General features: G+C 57.8%; 2 gene segments (V, D, J or C); both read right to left on the bottom strand.

The window, feature by feature from the left end:
• Nucleotides 1–7,962: 7,962 nt before the first annotated feature.
• Nucleotides 7,963–8,583, bottom strand: LOC311613971 (immunoglobulin lambda variable 1-40-like). The segment is given in 2 exons: nucleotides 8,474–8,583; nucleotides 7,963–8,363 (listed from the first exon to the last, which is right to left on the bottom strand).
• A 3,967-nt stretch (nucleotides 8,584–12,550) lies between these two features.
• Nucleotides 12,551–13,179, bottom strand: LOC311613970 (immunoglobulin lambda variable 1-40-like). The segment is given in 2 exons: nucleotides 13,062–13,179; nucleotides 12,551–12,951 (listed from the first exon to the last, which is right to left on the bottom strand).
• Nucleotides 13,180–15,104: the final 1,925 nt, after the last annotated feature.

Below are 15,104 nucleotides of genomic sequence, written 5' to 3'. Positions count from 1 at the left end.
GAACACACTACATCGCCCTGTTCCAAAGCTCTGAGGCCCAGCTGGTGTCTGCTGCTCCCCATGTCCCTGTCCCTGTTCCCACATCCTGGTCTGATGGCACAGACGCTGGCGCTCACTGCTGTGTCTCATCCTGGGCCGAGCCGTGGGAGATGCCTGCATGGACGTAACAGAGCTGACGGTCTGGGGACAGTTAGAAATGCTGCCTCCCAGGTTCATGAAGAGTGAGCTGTGACCCGCCCTCCCGGGAGAGGTCAAGGTGCTGAGGGTCCTCAGGGGGCTGGTGGCAGAGAAGGTACATGAGCTTCGGACACAGCTGGGCCCCATCCCCATTCACAGATGGAGGGGCTCCTGAAAGGCATGTCACTCCCTGAGCCTGTCTCTGTGGATGGCCCCTCCCTCAGATGAAGGGGGTGTTGGCTGGCAATGCAGTGTCCTCTGGGCGGGGCCCTTTGGGATGCGGTGGGCGTGGCTAAAGGTGGGCGTGGCTTTGGGGAGAGCAATCCCTTCCTGGTCCCCATTCAATGGCCACACAAAGAGCTGAGGACATTGAGAGCCTCTGTGGGTGGGACATGGGCAGAACCATGGATGGGAAAGCCACACAGGACACCATCCATGCCTGTTTGGGGGCATTTTGTGTGATCATCAGCCTGGCCCTTTAAGAACATAGCGATAGGATAGAGTTAGACCTCAGCATCAGCCTTCCTGCCCATGCCCCTGGAGAAAACACTGGGGAAGCCCCGGATGACCTTCCTTCTGGTTCCAGGATGGACCCGCCTCACAGCAGGGCCTGCACCCACCACAGTGTCCCACAGGCCCTCCCGCCCAAGGCTCTAGGGGGCGCCCTGACCTTGGGGTGAGGACAGTGACCTTCCCTCCTGCTTGGACTCAGTTGAGATCCTTCTGTCTGTGCTTCCCCCGGGGAAGCTGCCAGCACCTGTGACCTCCCGCTGCCCCGGGGGTGCGGGTGGGAGGAGAGCGAGGAGATGAGCTCCCAGCCCCCTTCCCTTGTGCTCCCTGAGCGAAAGCTCTGAGCTGTGACGATGACAATGATGAAGATTCAACGTGGAGACAGCTCCTCCCTGAGAGACTGGGAGCTCAGGAGGGGCCTCACCCCAGGGCTGTGCTGGGAGGAGGCGGGGCCTGGGTGGGCTGGTTAGTAATGCTCAAACGGGTCCTCCAGCTGTGACCAGGGCCTCTGCTGTGGCTGACATGGAGCCCAAATGGAACCAACGCTCCTTTCATTTTTAAAATATATTTTTATTGATGTCGGAGAGGAAGGAAGAGGCAGAGAGAGAGAGAAGCATCAATGATGAGAGAGGATCATTAACTGGCTGACTGTGCAAGTCCCCCACTGGTTATCAATCCTGCAAACTGGGCCTGAACCTTGACCTGAACTACAACCCTGACCTCCTCATTCATAGGTCAATGTTCAACTACTGAGCCACTCTGGCCGGGCTGAGGACCCCATGTCCTGAGGGTGTGGCTGTGTCACTGGGTGCAGAGGGCTGATGAGATGTCACCGGAGCTGAGGGATCCAAATGCCGCCTTCCAGCCAGTGCTGCTGCCTTGGCCAGGGCACAGGCCTTGCTGTGTGTCCTGGGATCCGGTCCCTGGAGGAGGAGGAGGAGGAGGAGGAGGAGGACGAGGAGGAGGACGAGGAGGAGGACGAGGAGGAGACGACATGCAGGGACCCGTGTGCACAGCAGGTCCAGGCTGCAGGGGTGGGGAGGGCGGGGCGGGCTGCGCATGAGCAGAGCACCCGGGAGCCTCTCCCTGGTCCTGTCTAATCCTGATGACAAGGGGGACCAGGACCCAGTGGACAAAATCTGATGCCCTGGTTCTTCGGCCCCGGAGCTCCGGCCTGGCTGCCTCCCTCCATCATCACCTCCCCCAGCCGGACGCATTCCTAAGGAGCTCACATGCCCGTGGCCACAGAGGACGTTGGAATGTTCACATCTTGGTAGTTCCCTGCGGTCACACAGAACACACTTCATTGCTGCAAGGTGGTTTTTAACGCAAACTGCAGATTTGCACCCTCAGACCCTGATCCCCCCTCAGTCACTCCTGGAATCGGAGCTCAGCTTGGCCTGCATGGATCTGATTCCACCTCCTCACCTGTCTCCATGGGAACCGTTATCCCTGAGGAATGTCACTGTGAGGACGGGAGCATGGCAAACAGGACCTGAGCCACACATCCATGGGAACGCTGACCTGACATCACAGCTGGGACACTGTCAGGACCACGGGTCCAAGGAGAACCCGGTGCCGGATGGACACCGACCAGCACAGTCAGGGCTGAGCCAGAACTGGCAGAGCCGCCAGCTGGGGCCCAGGTCAGGCCAGGGGAGCGGAGAGGAGGTTTTTGTCTCACTTCCCTGTGGGTCTGCACCACTGTGTAACTGTTAGAGCTGCTGTCCCATGATTTACAGTAATAGTCAGCCTCATCCTCAGCCTGCAGCCCCCATATGGTCAGGAACCCCGCATTGGCCGAGGCGTCTTTGGATCCAGAGAAGCGGCTGGGGAGCCCGGAGTCCTGGTCCTTATATGAGTCTGAGTAGAATCTCAGGAGAAACCAGGGAGGGCTCCCTGGCTTCTGCTGGTACCAGTATATGTAGTAGCTGCCAACACTGAAGCCACTGCTCATGGTGCAGGTGAGTGTGGCTGTGTCTCCCAGAGAGGCAGAGAGGGAGGGCGGCTGGGTTAGCACAGGCTGGGAGAGGGACCCTGCAGACACAGACACTGGTCAGTGAGGGGCAGGGACCAGGGGCAGATTTCCAGGAGACCGAGCAGGAAGGGAAGGAGCCTGGGCCCAGGCCTGGCCCGACCTGTGCAGTGAGAGAGGAGCGCCAGGAGCAGAGGAGTCCAGGCCATGGTGCTCACAGCCCTGAGCCCACAGTGGGGCTGGGCTGCCCAGGCCTCCTTTTCTCCCCTGCCCTCTGCCAGGGGAGGGGCTGCCATGCAAATGAGGGTCCCTCCAGGGACTGCCCAGCCCCTTCCTGGGCCCTGGGGCTGCAGCTCAGCTCACAACCCAGACTGAGGGGCATGGAGGTGGGCTTAGTCCTTGGGGGGCCCTGGGAGGAAGCACCTGCTGAGACCACACACAGGTGCCTGCTCAGGGGGCTCTGCCAGACCCCCAAAGACAGCAGGGAGCCCACAGTGCAGGCCCCTGTGTGGGAAGGTCTCAGGGAACAGCTGTGAGCTGAGCACCTGCAGTCTCACAGCGCCCCCTGCTGACGGGTGGACACACCCTCCCCTGCCCCAAAGCCCTGAGAGCCCAGCTGGCTGTGGGCTCCCCAGGTCTCTGTCCCTCCTCCAGCCCCCAGGGTCTGAGCCCAGACACCGCGGTCTGATTCTGTGTTGATCGCAGGAGCAGGGCGCTCTCAGGTGAGCGTCTGTGTGAGGGGCTCACACACTCACCAGCGACACAGGAACGGGGTTTCTCTCCCAGGGAAGATGCTGCCCAAGAAACACACATGGAGCCTCTGTGCAGGCCAGAGGGGAGGGCGCTGCTCAGGGGGAGGAGCTCCTGGGGCTGAGCAGGTCCATGAGGGGAGAAGAATGTTCCAGAAATGCCCTCAGGGTCGCATTCAGAGGAGGACCCTTCAGCAAACATTTCACACCATGGGAGGCAGTGGTTCTCAACCTTCCCAATGCCCCGGCCCTTTAATACAGCTCCTCATGTGGGGTGGACCCCAACCATAACCTTATTTCCGTGGCTCCTTCACACCTGTCATTGTGTGCTGTTGTGCCCTGTAAGGTAGATGTCTGAGACGCAGGATGTCTTAGGCGACCCCGGTGAAAGGGTCATTGGAACCCCCAACGTGGTCTCACCCGCAGGCTGAGAACCGCTGACGTGAGGCATTTAAGGTTTCCATGGAGATCTGACCGGACCTAGTGATTCCCTGAAAAGTCATACACAGTGTGAGGGCCTCCCAGGTCACAGCGGAGTTTGTAGCCTGTGGGTTTCTCTTTTAATTTTAGGAAACGCCTTTGTATGCCCACATCTGTACGTCCCGCTGTCTGTGCGCCATGGTGTCTGTACGGCCTGTGAGGGGCTGATATTGTTCCACCCGCCCTGCCTGAGGGGCTCTGACCAGGCACAGCCGGACGCGGGGCCCCGGGTCTGCCCTCCCCGTCCTGGCCACCCAGGCCGCCGCCCCCTGAGGCCCAGGAGGGTCTGCTCAGCTGAGACACGCACACGTGTGCTGCTGCCACGGGCGGCCTGGCAGGCAGGGGCACAGGGGGAGACAGAGTTTGCAGACACAGTCCCCTCGGGGGTGGGGGCGGTCTAAGACCCCGGTTTCCGGCCGCCCCCCAAAGGCACAGCCACCTGATCAGAGGATGGGGCTACCCCGGACCCACTGCTGCGGCACAGCGGGTTTTTGTCTCACTTCCCCACAGGCCGGCAGCACTGTGGGATCATCAAAACTCCTGCTGTAGGACTGGCAGTAATAATCAGCCTCATCCTCAGCCTGCAGCCCCGTGATGGTCAGGGTGCCTGAGCTTCCAGACTTGGAGCCAGAGAATCGGTTCGGGACGCCTGAGGGTCGGTTGCTATTACCATAGATGAGGGTTTTGGGGGCCTTTCCTGGGAGCTGCTGGTACCAGTGCACATAGGAACCACCCCCAATGTTGTTATTGCTTCCAGTGCAGGAGATGGTGACCGTCTGGCCCGGGGACCCCGACACTGAGGCCGGCTGAGTCAGCACAGACTGGGCCCAGGATCCTGGAAGAGGGGGAGACACAGAGAGGGTGAGTCTGGGTCCGGAGACAAGAGGAGGAAGCAGGGCCCATGTGTCTTCCCAAGGCCCCTTCCCCTGTCCCCTATCCAGTCACCTGTGCAGTGAGCCAGGAGGGTGAGGAGGAGAGGGGCCCAGGCCATGGTGGAGGTCATCCCTGAGTCCTGCCTCCTGTGCCCACAGCTGAAGCAGAGCTCCCCACCTCTCTCCCTGGCCCTCTTCATAGTCTGCGGGAGGGAGGGCCCACTCATGCAAATGAGACCCCATCTATTTTCTCTTTCCTGGGCGCTGGGTTGGGTCCCTGTGCCTGAGGATGGCCGTGGGTATGGGCGGGGGAGGGGCTGTGTGGGGCCCAGGTTTGGGGAGTCACAGCTGACAGCCCTGAGCAGCTGGTCCTGCACTTTGTCAGGGGGCTGGTCGAGCTCTGATCACCCACATACTTGGCAGCAAACGCTTAGCGCCCTCTCGTGTCCAAGCCCAGACACAGCATAGAGTGCCATGGGGACCAGAACCCACCTCTGCCTTCCCACTGTTGTGCCCACTGCCCCTGCCCTAGGGCCAGGCCAGAGGTCCCCTCCCATGGCCTCCCCATCACCTCGGGGCATCTCCAGGCACCACTCAGCCACGTTCAAATGCATGTATGGCCTGGCCACCTATGTTCTAGTGTCAGGGTTTGGTTCCCTGTCAGGACACATGCCCAGGTTCTGGCTCCATCCCCCACAAGAAGGATGTACACAGGAGAGGGTACACAAGAGGCAGCCGATCCATGATTCTGTCTTATTATTGATGTTTCTCTCTCTACCTGTACCTTCAGTCTGAAATACATTTTTAAATGCATATATGTTATTATATGTAAACATCACAATAAAGCTCATTTAAAAATTCTAGGAGGGCCGAAACCGGTTTGGCTCAGTGGTAGAGTGTCGGTCTGCGAACTGAAAGGTCCCAGGTTCCATTCCGGTCAAGGGCACGTACGTTGGTTGCGGGCACATCCCCGGTAGGGGGAGTGCAAGAGGCAGCTAGTCGATGTTTCTTTCTCATCGACATTTCTAGCTCTCTATCTCTCTACCTTTCTCCTCTCTGTAAAATATCAATAAAATATATTTTAAAAAAACAAACCACAAATGCTCTTTAAAAAAGTTCTAGGAGGAGGCACGTGGATGAACACTGCGGGTCGAGGTGTTGGTGGAAAAGCATTGGGAACGCAGTGCCTTCTGCTCTGGGTGGAAGGCAGGAACAGATGGTTTTCTAACATCACTTCCCATTGCAGGCGGAGGTGGGAGCTGTCCGCTGTGCTCTGGTCCTGCCGGTTGGCAATCCCAATTGATGCCCAGGGAACCCCCCGAGGACCTTTTAGGAGCTTCCATCCGTCCTAGGAGCAGCAGCACCAGCCACAGACCCAATGGTCACAGCACACGAGTCTCGCAGCCTCTGGGCCACCAATTCAGGCCATTTCCGCTGACAACCACTGGAGACCGCAGGTGAATAAATCAGTGCCATCACCTGGACTCACAGCTGTCATACCTCCAGGCACAGACTGCTGGCCGCTCTCAGTCTAGGGCGTTAAGAAAGCTGCCATAGACGTCCACGTGCTGGTGCTTCTGTGGACAGAGGATTCAGATTCATTCTTATCATTTTATTTTATTTTTAATTGAGATGCAATTGAGACATTTGTGTCAGGTGTACCCCGTGATGACTCTGTGTGGGTGTCCGTGCAAAGCCGTCTCCAGAATAATGCCCCCTGACCTCTGCCATCACACGTGGCTGCAAGCTCGGCTGGTTCTGAGCTGAGGACACTGAGGTCCAGTCTCTCAGCTGCTTCCACAGACACAATAGGACAGCGCCCCCTGCCGGTCCCCATGCTGCCCGTCCTCCCAGACCCAGGAGTTTCTGCTCCTGGACACCCACCCACTAGGACCACCCCCTTCCTCACCACCATGGCAACCGCCAAACCGTTATAGTTTGATCGCTGTGAATGGCCAATTCTTGTGCTTAAAATCAAACGCAAATCTCCACCAGCCGCGCTGGTTAAAGGGGAGGAAATCAGAATGGGGAGGCAACAGGGCCAGTGGCCCTTCCAGCACAGCCTCAGTGCTGAGCCCCGGGCAGGGGGGGGGCCCGGACCAGCTGTCACTCATCTCAGCCTCACAGGACCAGGGAGTCCAGCCCAGGGGGCGGGACCTGGGCCCAGGGCCTCAGCGAGGGAAGTCTGACCACCATGCCCTACGTTGGTCAGGAGTCAGGACTCAAGTGGCTTCTCCTGCACCAGCTCTCAGACCCGTGTGAGGGCTCAGGTCAGTCCAGAGCAGGGACAGCCCCATGAAGGTGTGTCCCCTTCTGTGCGGGACGCGGGCTCTGTGTTGTATGGGATTCATTCCTGGTGGCTGAGCCCTCCTTCCCGTGGGTCCCAGGGGCCCCAGGAGAAGGGCCTCTTCCTGGGGCTGGGCAGGTGGTGGGGAGGAGCCCTCATGTGCTCTCCTCTCCGTGGTCATGGTAACTTCCATTTCCTGTCAACATTTCCCCCCCTGACACCATCGTTCTCCCGAACCATGGGCTGAGGTCCCTCCTACGAGTCTGTTCTGAACGCACAGGCAGACGTTGGCCATTATCTGAGAGGAAAGGGGGACATGCAGGACAGGCTGAGCAGAAATGAGGTTAAAACATCTTATTGCTATTCCAGGGCTTTATTTTAAAACTTTATATATCCATCACCACTCAGCCACCTTCAAATGCATGTATGGCCTGGCCGGTGTGACTCAGTGGTTGAGCATCCACCTATGAACCAGGAGGTCAGGGTTCGATTCCCAATGATGGAAAATGCCTCGTTCGCAGGCTTGATCCCCAGTGTGGGGCAGGCGGAAGGCAGCCGATCCATGATTCTCTCTCATCACTGATGCTTCTCTCTAGCTACCCCTTCCTCCCTGAACTCAATAATTTTTTAAATTGCATGTATGTCATTATATGTAAAAGTCACAATAAGGCTGATTTAAACATTCTAGGATGATGCACATAGAGTAAATTGTGGGTAGAGGATTTGATGGAAACACATTGGGGCCCCGCCGGTGGGGAGAGGCCTTCCCTTCCTTCAGCCCCTGAGCCTGGGAGAGCTGTTCTTAGTGACACTGAGGCCTGAGGGGAGGGAGGACCGCTCTCCCCCAGGCAGGGTCCCCGGATGAACCCGGGTTCCGGGCCTCAGCGAGGGAACCAGCAGAAGCCACAGGCCTCAGGCTGAGCCCAGCAGGCAGCTGCTGGAGGGCTCACCCCGCCCAGAGCAGAGGGGTTTTTGTCTCACTTCCCCACAGGCCTGCAGCACCGTGTGACCGCTGATGCTGTCGTCATAGGACTCACAGTAATAATCGGCCTCGTCCTCAGCCTGCAGCCCCGTGATGGTCAGGGTGGCTGAGCTGCCAGACTTGGAGCCAGAGAATCGGTCCGGGACCCCTGAGGGTCGGGAGTTAGTACCATAGATGATGCATTTGGGGGCCTTTCCTGGGAGCTGCTGGTACCACCTTACAGAGTTACCCCCAATGTTGGAGCTGGTTCCAGTGCAGGAGATGGTGACCCTCTGGCCCGGGGACCCCGACACTGAGGCCGGCTGAGTCAGCACAGACTGGGCCCAGGATCCTGGAAGAGGGGGAGACACAGAGAGGGTGAGTCTGGGTCCGGAGACAAGAGGAGGAAGCAGGGCCCATGTGTCTTCCCAAGGCCCCTTCCCCTGTCCCCTATCCAGTCACCTGTGCAGTGAGCCAGGAGGGTGAGGAGGAGAGGGGCCCAGGCCATGGTGGAGGTCATCCCTGAGTCCTGCCTCCTGTGCCCACAGCTGAAGCAGAGCTCCCCACCTCTCTCCCTGCCCCTCTTCATAGTCTGCGGGAGGGACAGTCCACTCATGCAAATGAGACCCCATCTATTTGATCCTACCTGGGCCCAGGGGCAGGGCCCTCTGATGAAAATGGCTATGGGTGTCGGTGGGGGAGGGGCTGTTTGGGGCCCAGGTTTGGGGAGTCACAGCTGACAGCCCTGAGCAGCTGGTCCTGCACTTTGTCAGGGGGATGGTCCAGCTCTGATCACCCAGATCCCTCAGCAGCAACCTCCCAGCGCCCTCTAGTGTCCAGGCCCAGATACAGCATAGAGTGACATGGGGATCAGAACCCATGAGACACCACCTCTGCCTTCCCACTGCTGTGCCCACTGCCCCTGCCCTAGGGCCAGGCCAGGGGGCCCCTCCCGTGGCCTCCCCATCACCTCGGGGCATCTCCAGTCTGTACTCAGCCACGTTCAAATGCATGTATGGCCTGGCCACCTAAGTTCCAGTGTCAGGGTTTGATTCCCTGTCAGGGCACATGCCCAGGTTCTGGCTCCATCCCCCACAAGAAGAATGTACACAGGAGTGGGTACACAAGAGGCAGCCAATCCATGATTCTCTCTTATTATTAATGTTTTTCTCTCTGCCTGTCCCTTCCTCTCTGAAATACATTTTTAAATGCATGTATGTTATTCTATGTAAAAGTCACAGTGAGGCTGATTGAAACATTCTAGGAGGAGGCACGTTGATGAACACTGCGGGTCCAGGTGTTGGTGGAAAAGCATTGGGAACGCAGTGCCTTCTGCTCTGGGTGGAAGGCGGGAACAGACGTTTTTCTGACATCACTTCCCATTGCAGGCGGAGGAGGGAGCTGTCCGCTGTGCTCTGGTCCTGCCGGTTGGCAATCCGGAGTCGCTGCCCAGGGAACCCCCCGAGGAGTTTCTAGGAGCTTCCATCGTCCCAGGAGCAGCGGCACCGGCCACAGACCTGGAGAACGCCTTGTCACCAGCAGACCCGCAGCTGCAGGTCCCGGGGTCACCAACCTGGGGGCTCAGTGAGCAGCAGACACCCCAGCTTCCGATGGTCACAGCACACGGCCCCTCAGCCTCTGGGCCACCAATTCAGGCCATTTCCGCTGACAACCACTGGAGACCGCAGGTGAATAAATCAGTGCCATCACCTGGACTCACAGCTGCCACACCTCCAGGCACAGACTGCTGGCCGCTTTCAGTCTAGGGCGTTAAGAAACCTGTCATAGACCTCCACGTGCTGGTGTTTCTGTGGACAGAGGATTCAGATTCAGTCCTATCATTTTATTTTATTTTTAATTGAGATGTAATTGGCATTATATCGGTGTCAGGTGTACACCATGAGGACTCTGTGTGGGTGTCCGTGCAAAGCCGGCTCCAGAATAATGCCCCTGACCTCTGCCATCACACGTGGCTGCAAGCTCGGGTGGTTCTGAGCTGAGGACACTGAAGTCCAGTCTCTCAGCTGCTTCCACAGACACAATAGGACAGCGCCCCCTGCCGGTCGCCATGCTGCCCGTCCTCCCAGAGCCAGGCACTCACAGCCAGAGTTTCTGCTCCTGGACCCCCTCCTCCCACTTGGACCGCCCCTTTCCTCATCACCATGGCAACCCCGAATCCGTTATAGTTTGATCGCTGTGAATGGCCAATATTTGTGCTTAAAATCACACGCAAATCTACACCACAGGTCTCAGGCTGAGCCAGCAGGCAGCTGCTGGAGGGCTCACCCCGCCCAGAGCAGAGGGGTTTTTGTCTCACTTCCCCACAGGCCTGCAGCACTGTGGGACGCAGACTGCTGTCATAGGACTGGCAGTAATAATCAGCCTCGTCCTCAGCCTGCAGCCCCATGATGGTCAGGGTGCCTGAGCTGCCAGACTTGGAGCCAGAGAATCGGTTCGGGACCCCTGAGGGTCGTTTTCTGTCCTCATAGATGACGCATTTCGGGGCCTTTCCTGAGAGCTGCTGGTACCAGTGCACATGGTAACTGCCAATATTGGAGCTGGTTCCAGTGCAGGAGATGGTGATTGTCTGGCCCGGGACCCCCAACACTAAGGCCAGCTGAGTCAGCACAGACTGGGCCCAGGACCCTGGAAGAGGGGGAGACACAGACAGGGTGAGTCTGGGTCCGGAGACAAGAGGAGGAAGCAGGGCCCATGTGTCTTCCCAAGGCCCCTTCCCCTGTCCCCTATCCAGTCACCTGTGCAGTGAGCCAGGAGGGTGAGGAGGAGAGGGGCCCAGGCCATGGTGGAGGTCATCCCTGAGTCCTGCCTCCTGTGCCCACAGCTGAAGCAGAGCTCCCCACCTCTCTCCCTGCCCCTCTTCATAGTCTGTGGGAGGGTTGGCCCTTTTATGCAAATGAGACCCCATCTATTTTATCTCTCATGGGCCTAAGACAGGGCCCTCTGATGTGCATGGCCACGGGAATGTGCATAGGAGGGGCTGTGTGGGGCCCAGGTGTGGGGAGCACAGCTGACAGCCCTGAGCAGATGGTCCTGCACTTTGTCAGGGTGCTGGTCCAGCTCTGATCACCCAGATCCCTCATCAGCAAACCCCCAGCGCCCTCTAGTGTCCAGGCCCAGATACAGCATTGAGTGATATGGGGATCAGAACCCAGGAGAGACCACCTCTGCCTTCCCACTGCTCTGCCCACTGCCCCTGCCCTAGGGCCAGGCCAGGGGACCTGTCCCGTAACCTCTCCATCACCTCGGGGCATCTCCAGTCACCACTCAGCCACGTTCAAATGCATGTATGGCCTGGCCACCTAAGTTCCAGTATCAGGGTTTGATTCCCTGTCAGGGCACATGCCCAGGTTCTGGCTCCATCCCCCACAAGAAGGATGTACACAGGAGAGGGTACACAAGAGGCAGCCGATCCATGATTCTCTCTTATTATTGATGTTTCTGTCTCTAGCTGTCCCTTCCTCTCTGAAATAATTTTTAAATGCATGTATGTTATTATATGTAAATGTCACAGTAAGGCTGATTTAAACATTCTAGGATGTTGCACATTGATGAACACTGCGGGTCCAGGTGATGGTGGAAAAGCATTGGGAACGCAGTGCCTTCTGCTCTGGGTGGAAGGCGGGAACAGACGTTTTTCTAACATCACTTCCCATTGCAGGCAGAGGAGGGAGCTGTCCGCTGTGCTCTGGTCCTGCCGGTTGGCAATCCGGAGTCTTTGCCCAGGGAACCCCCCGAGGACTTTCTAGGAGCTTCCATAATCCCAGGAGCGGCAGCACCGGCCACAGACCTGGAGAGCGCCTTGTCACCAGCAGACCCCCAGCTGCAGATCCCGGGGTGACCAGCCTGGGGGCACAGTGAGCAGCAGACACCCCAGCTTCCGATGGTCACAGCACACGGCCCCTCAGCCTCTGGGCCACCAATTCAGGCCATTGTCGCTGACAACCACTGGAGACCGCAGGTGAATAAATCAGTGCCATCACCTGGACTCACAGCTGTCACACCTCCAGGCACAGACTGCTGGCCACTCTCCCTCTGGGCGTTAAGAAAGCTGCCATAGACGTCCACGTGCTGGTGCTTCTGTGGACAGAGGATTCAGATTCATTCCTATCATTTTATTTTATTTTTAATTGAGATGTAATTGACATTATATTGGTGTCAGGTGTACACCGTGATGACTCTGTGTGGGTGTCCGTGCAAAGCCGTCTCCAGAATAATGCGCCTGACCTCTGCCATCACACGTGGCTGCAAGCTCGGCTGGTTCTATTCTGAGGACACTGAGGTCCAGTCTCTCAGCTGCTTCCACAGACACAATAGGACAGCGCCCCCTGCCGGTCGCCATGCTGCCCGTCCTCCCAGAGCCAGGCACTCACAGCCAGAGTTTCTGCTCCTGGACCCCCTCCTCCCACTTGGACCGCCCCCTTCCTCATCACCATGGCAACCCCCAAACCGTTATAGTTTGATCGCTGTGAATGGCCAATTTTTGTGCTTAAAATCACATGCAAATCTACACCACAGGTCTCAGGATGAGCCCAGCAGGCAGCTGCTGGAGGGCTCACCCCGCCCAGAGCAGAGGGGTTTTTGTCTCACTTCCCCACAGGCCTGCAGCACTGTGGGACGCAGACTGCTGTCATAGGACTGGCAGTAATAATCGGCCTCGTCCTCAGCCTGCAGCCCCATGATGGTCAGGGTGCCTGAGCTGCCAGACCTGGAGCCAGTGAATCGGTCTGGGACCCCTGAGGGTCTTTCGCTGTCACCATAGATGAGGAGTTTGGGGGCCTTTCCTGGGAGCTGCTGGTACCAGTTCACAGGGTAACCACCCCCAATGTTGGAGCTGGTTCCAGTGCAGGAGATGGTGACCCTCTGGCCCGGGGACCCCGACACTGAGGCCGGCTGAGTCAGCACAGACTGGGCCCAGGATCCTGGAAGAGGGGGAGACACAGACAGGGTGAGTCTGGGTCTGGAGACAAGAGGAGGAAGCAGGGCCCATGTGTCTTCCCAAGGCCCCTTCCCCTGTCCCCTCTCCAGTCACCTGTGCAGTGAGCCAGGAGGGTGAGGAGGAGAGGGGCCCAGGCCATGGTGGAGGTCATCCCTGAGTCCTGCCTCCTGTGCCCACAGCTGAAGCAGAGCTCCCCACCTCTCTCCCTGCCCCTCTTCATAGTCTGCGGGAGGGAGGGCCCACTCATGCAAATGAGACCCCATCTATTTGCTCTTTCCTGGGCGCTGGGTTGGGTCCCTGTGCCTGAGGATGGCCGTGGGTGTGGGTGTGGGAGGAGCTGTGTGGGGCCCAGGTTTGGGGAGTCACAGATGACAGCCCTGAGCAGCTAGCTGGTCCTGCACTTTGTCAGGGGGCTGGTCCAGCTCTGATAACCCAGATCCCTCAGCAACAAACCCTCAGCGCCCTCTAGTGTCCAGGCCCAGACACAGCATTGAGTGACATGGGGATCAGAACCCAGGAGAGACCACCTCTGCCTTCCCACTGCTCTGCCTACTGCCCCTGCCCTAGGGCCAGGCCAGGGTTCCCACCCCCCGTGGCCTGCCCTTCACCTCGGGGCATCTCCAGTCTTTACTCAGTGTCCTCCGGGGGAGGCTGACCACAGCTCCCTGGGCTGGTCAGGGGTCAGGACTTGAGCGGCCTCCTCTGCACCGGCTCTCAGACCGGGGTGAGGGCTCAGGTTGGGGCCAGAGCAGGACTCCCCCATGGAAGGGTGTTCCCTTCTGTGCGGGACTCGGGCTCTGTGTTGTGTGGGATTCATTCCTGAGGCTGGGGGCCTCCTTCCTCTGGGTCCCAGGTTTCCCGAGGAGAACGGGGCCCTTCCCTGGGGCTGGGCAGGTGGTGGGGAGGAGCCCTCGTGTGCTCTCCTAGTCCGTGGTCATGGTAACTTCCATTTCCTGTCAACATTTCCCCTCCTGACACCATCGTTCTCCATGAGCGTGGGCTGAGGTCACTCCTAAGAGTCTGTTCTGAACAGACAGGCAGACGTTGGCTTCATCGGAGAGGAAAGGGGGACATGCAGGACGTGCTGAGCAGAAATGTTGTTTAAACCTCTTATTGCTGTGACAGGGCTTTATTTAAAACTTTATATATTAGTCACCCCTCAGCCACCTTCAAATGCATGTATGGCCTGGCCGGTGTGACTCAGTGGTTAAGCATCCACCTGTAAACCAGGAAGTCAGGGTTCAATACCCAGTCAGGGCACATGCCCAGGTTTCGGGCTCCATCCCCAGTAGGGGGTGCACAGGAGGCAGCCGATCCATGATTTTCTCTCATCATTGATGTTCCTCTCTCTCCCTCTCCCTTCCTCAATAAGGCTAATTTCAAAACTCAAGGATGAGGCAGAGTTGAAAATTGTCAGTAGAGGTACTGAGGGCCAGCAATGCCTTCTGCTCTGGGTTGAAAAGGCTTTGTCTCACTTCCTTGTCAGAGTCTTTGAGCTCAGGCAATTTCCCCTGACACCCAACAACAGCAGGTTGGAGGGAAATCGGTGAGAATAATTGGTATTAAATCAATTAAGATGAGATGGGGGGAGGGTCTGCAGTTGGAGGAGCCCTAACAAAGCAGGAAGAAGCATGCATTATGTACTTTGAATATCTAGGTATAAAAAAAACCTCCAAAACCAGCCTTTCTAGTTTTTTAAAAATATAGTTTTATTGATGTCAGAGTGGAAGGAAGAGGGAGAAGGAGATGAAACACCAATGATGAGAGAGAATCATTGATCGGCTGCCTCCTGCACGCCCCACCCTGGGGATCAAGCCCGAAACCTGGGCCTGTGCCCTTGACCAGAATCGAATCCGATTGCCTTCAGGCTGCAGGCCAACGCTCTATTGACTGAGCCAAACCAGCAGGATCCAGCCTCCCTTCTCCATCTTGTCACTGCGGGCAGCAAATCTGCAGACACCCAGGGAGCACAGGCCTTGAATGGCCCCCAGATGAGCCCGATCTGAGCCACGCCTGGTGAAAAGCCAGCCAACTGTGTGTGGGCACGGATGCAGGCTGATTGCTCAGGCCCTTTGGCTGACAAGCCCCAAATCCGCTTCTTTGTAAAAGGAGAGCATCGTTCCTGGGCCTAATATC

The sequence above is a fragment of the Pipistrellus hanaki genome (genome assembly GCF_964339955.1).
Source record: "Pipistrellus hanaki genome assembly, chromosome: 19".
NCBI lineage: Eukaryota > Metazoa > Chordata > Mammalia > Chiroptera > Vespertilionidae > Pipistrellus > Pipistrellus hanaki.
The sequence above is the reverse complement of the archived record's forward strand: the minus strand, read 5'-3'. Positions and strand labels throughout refer to the sequence as shown.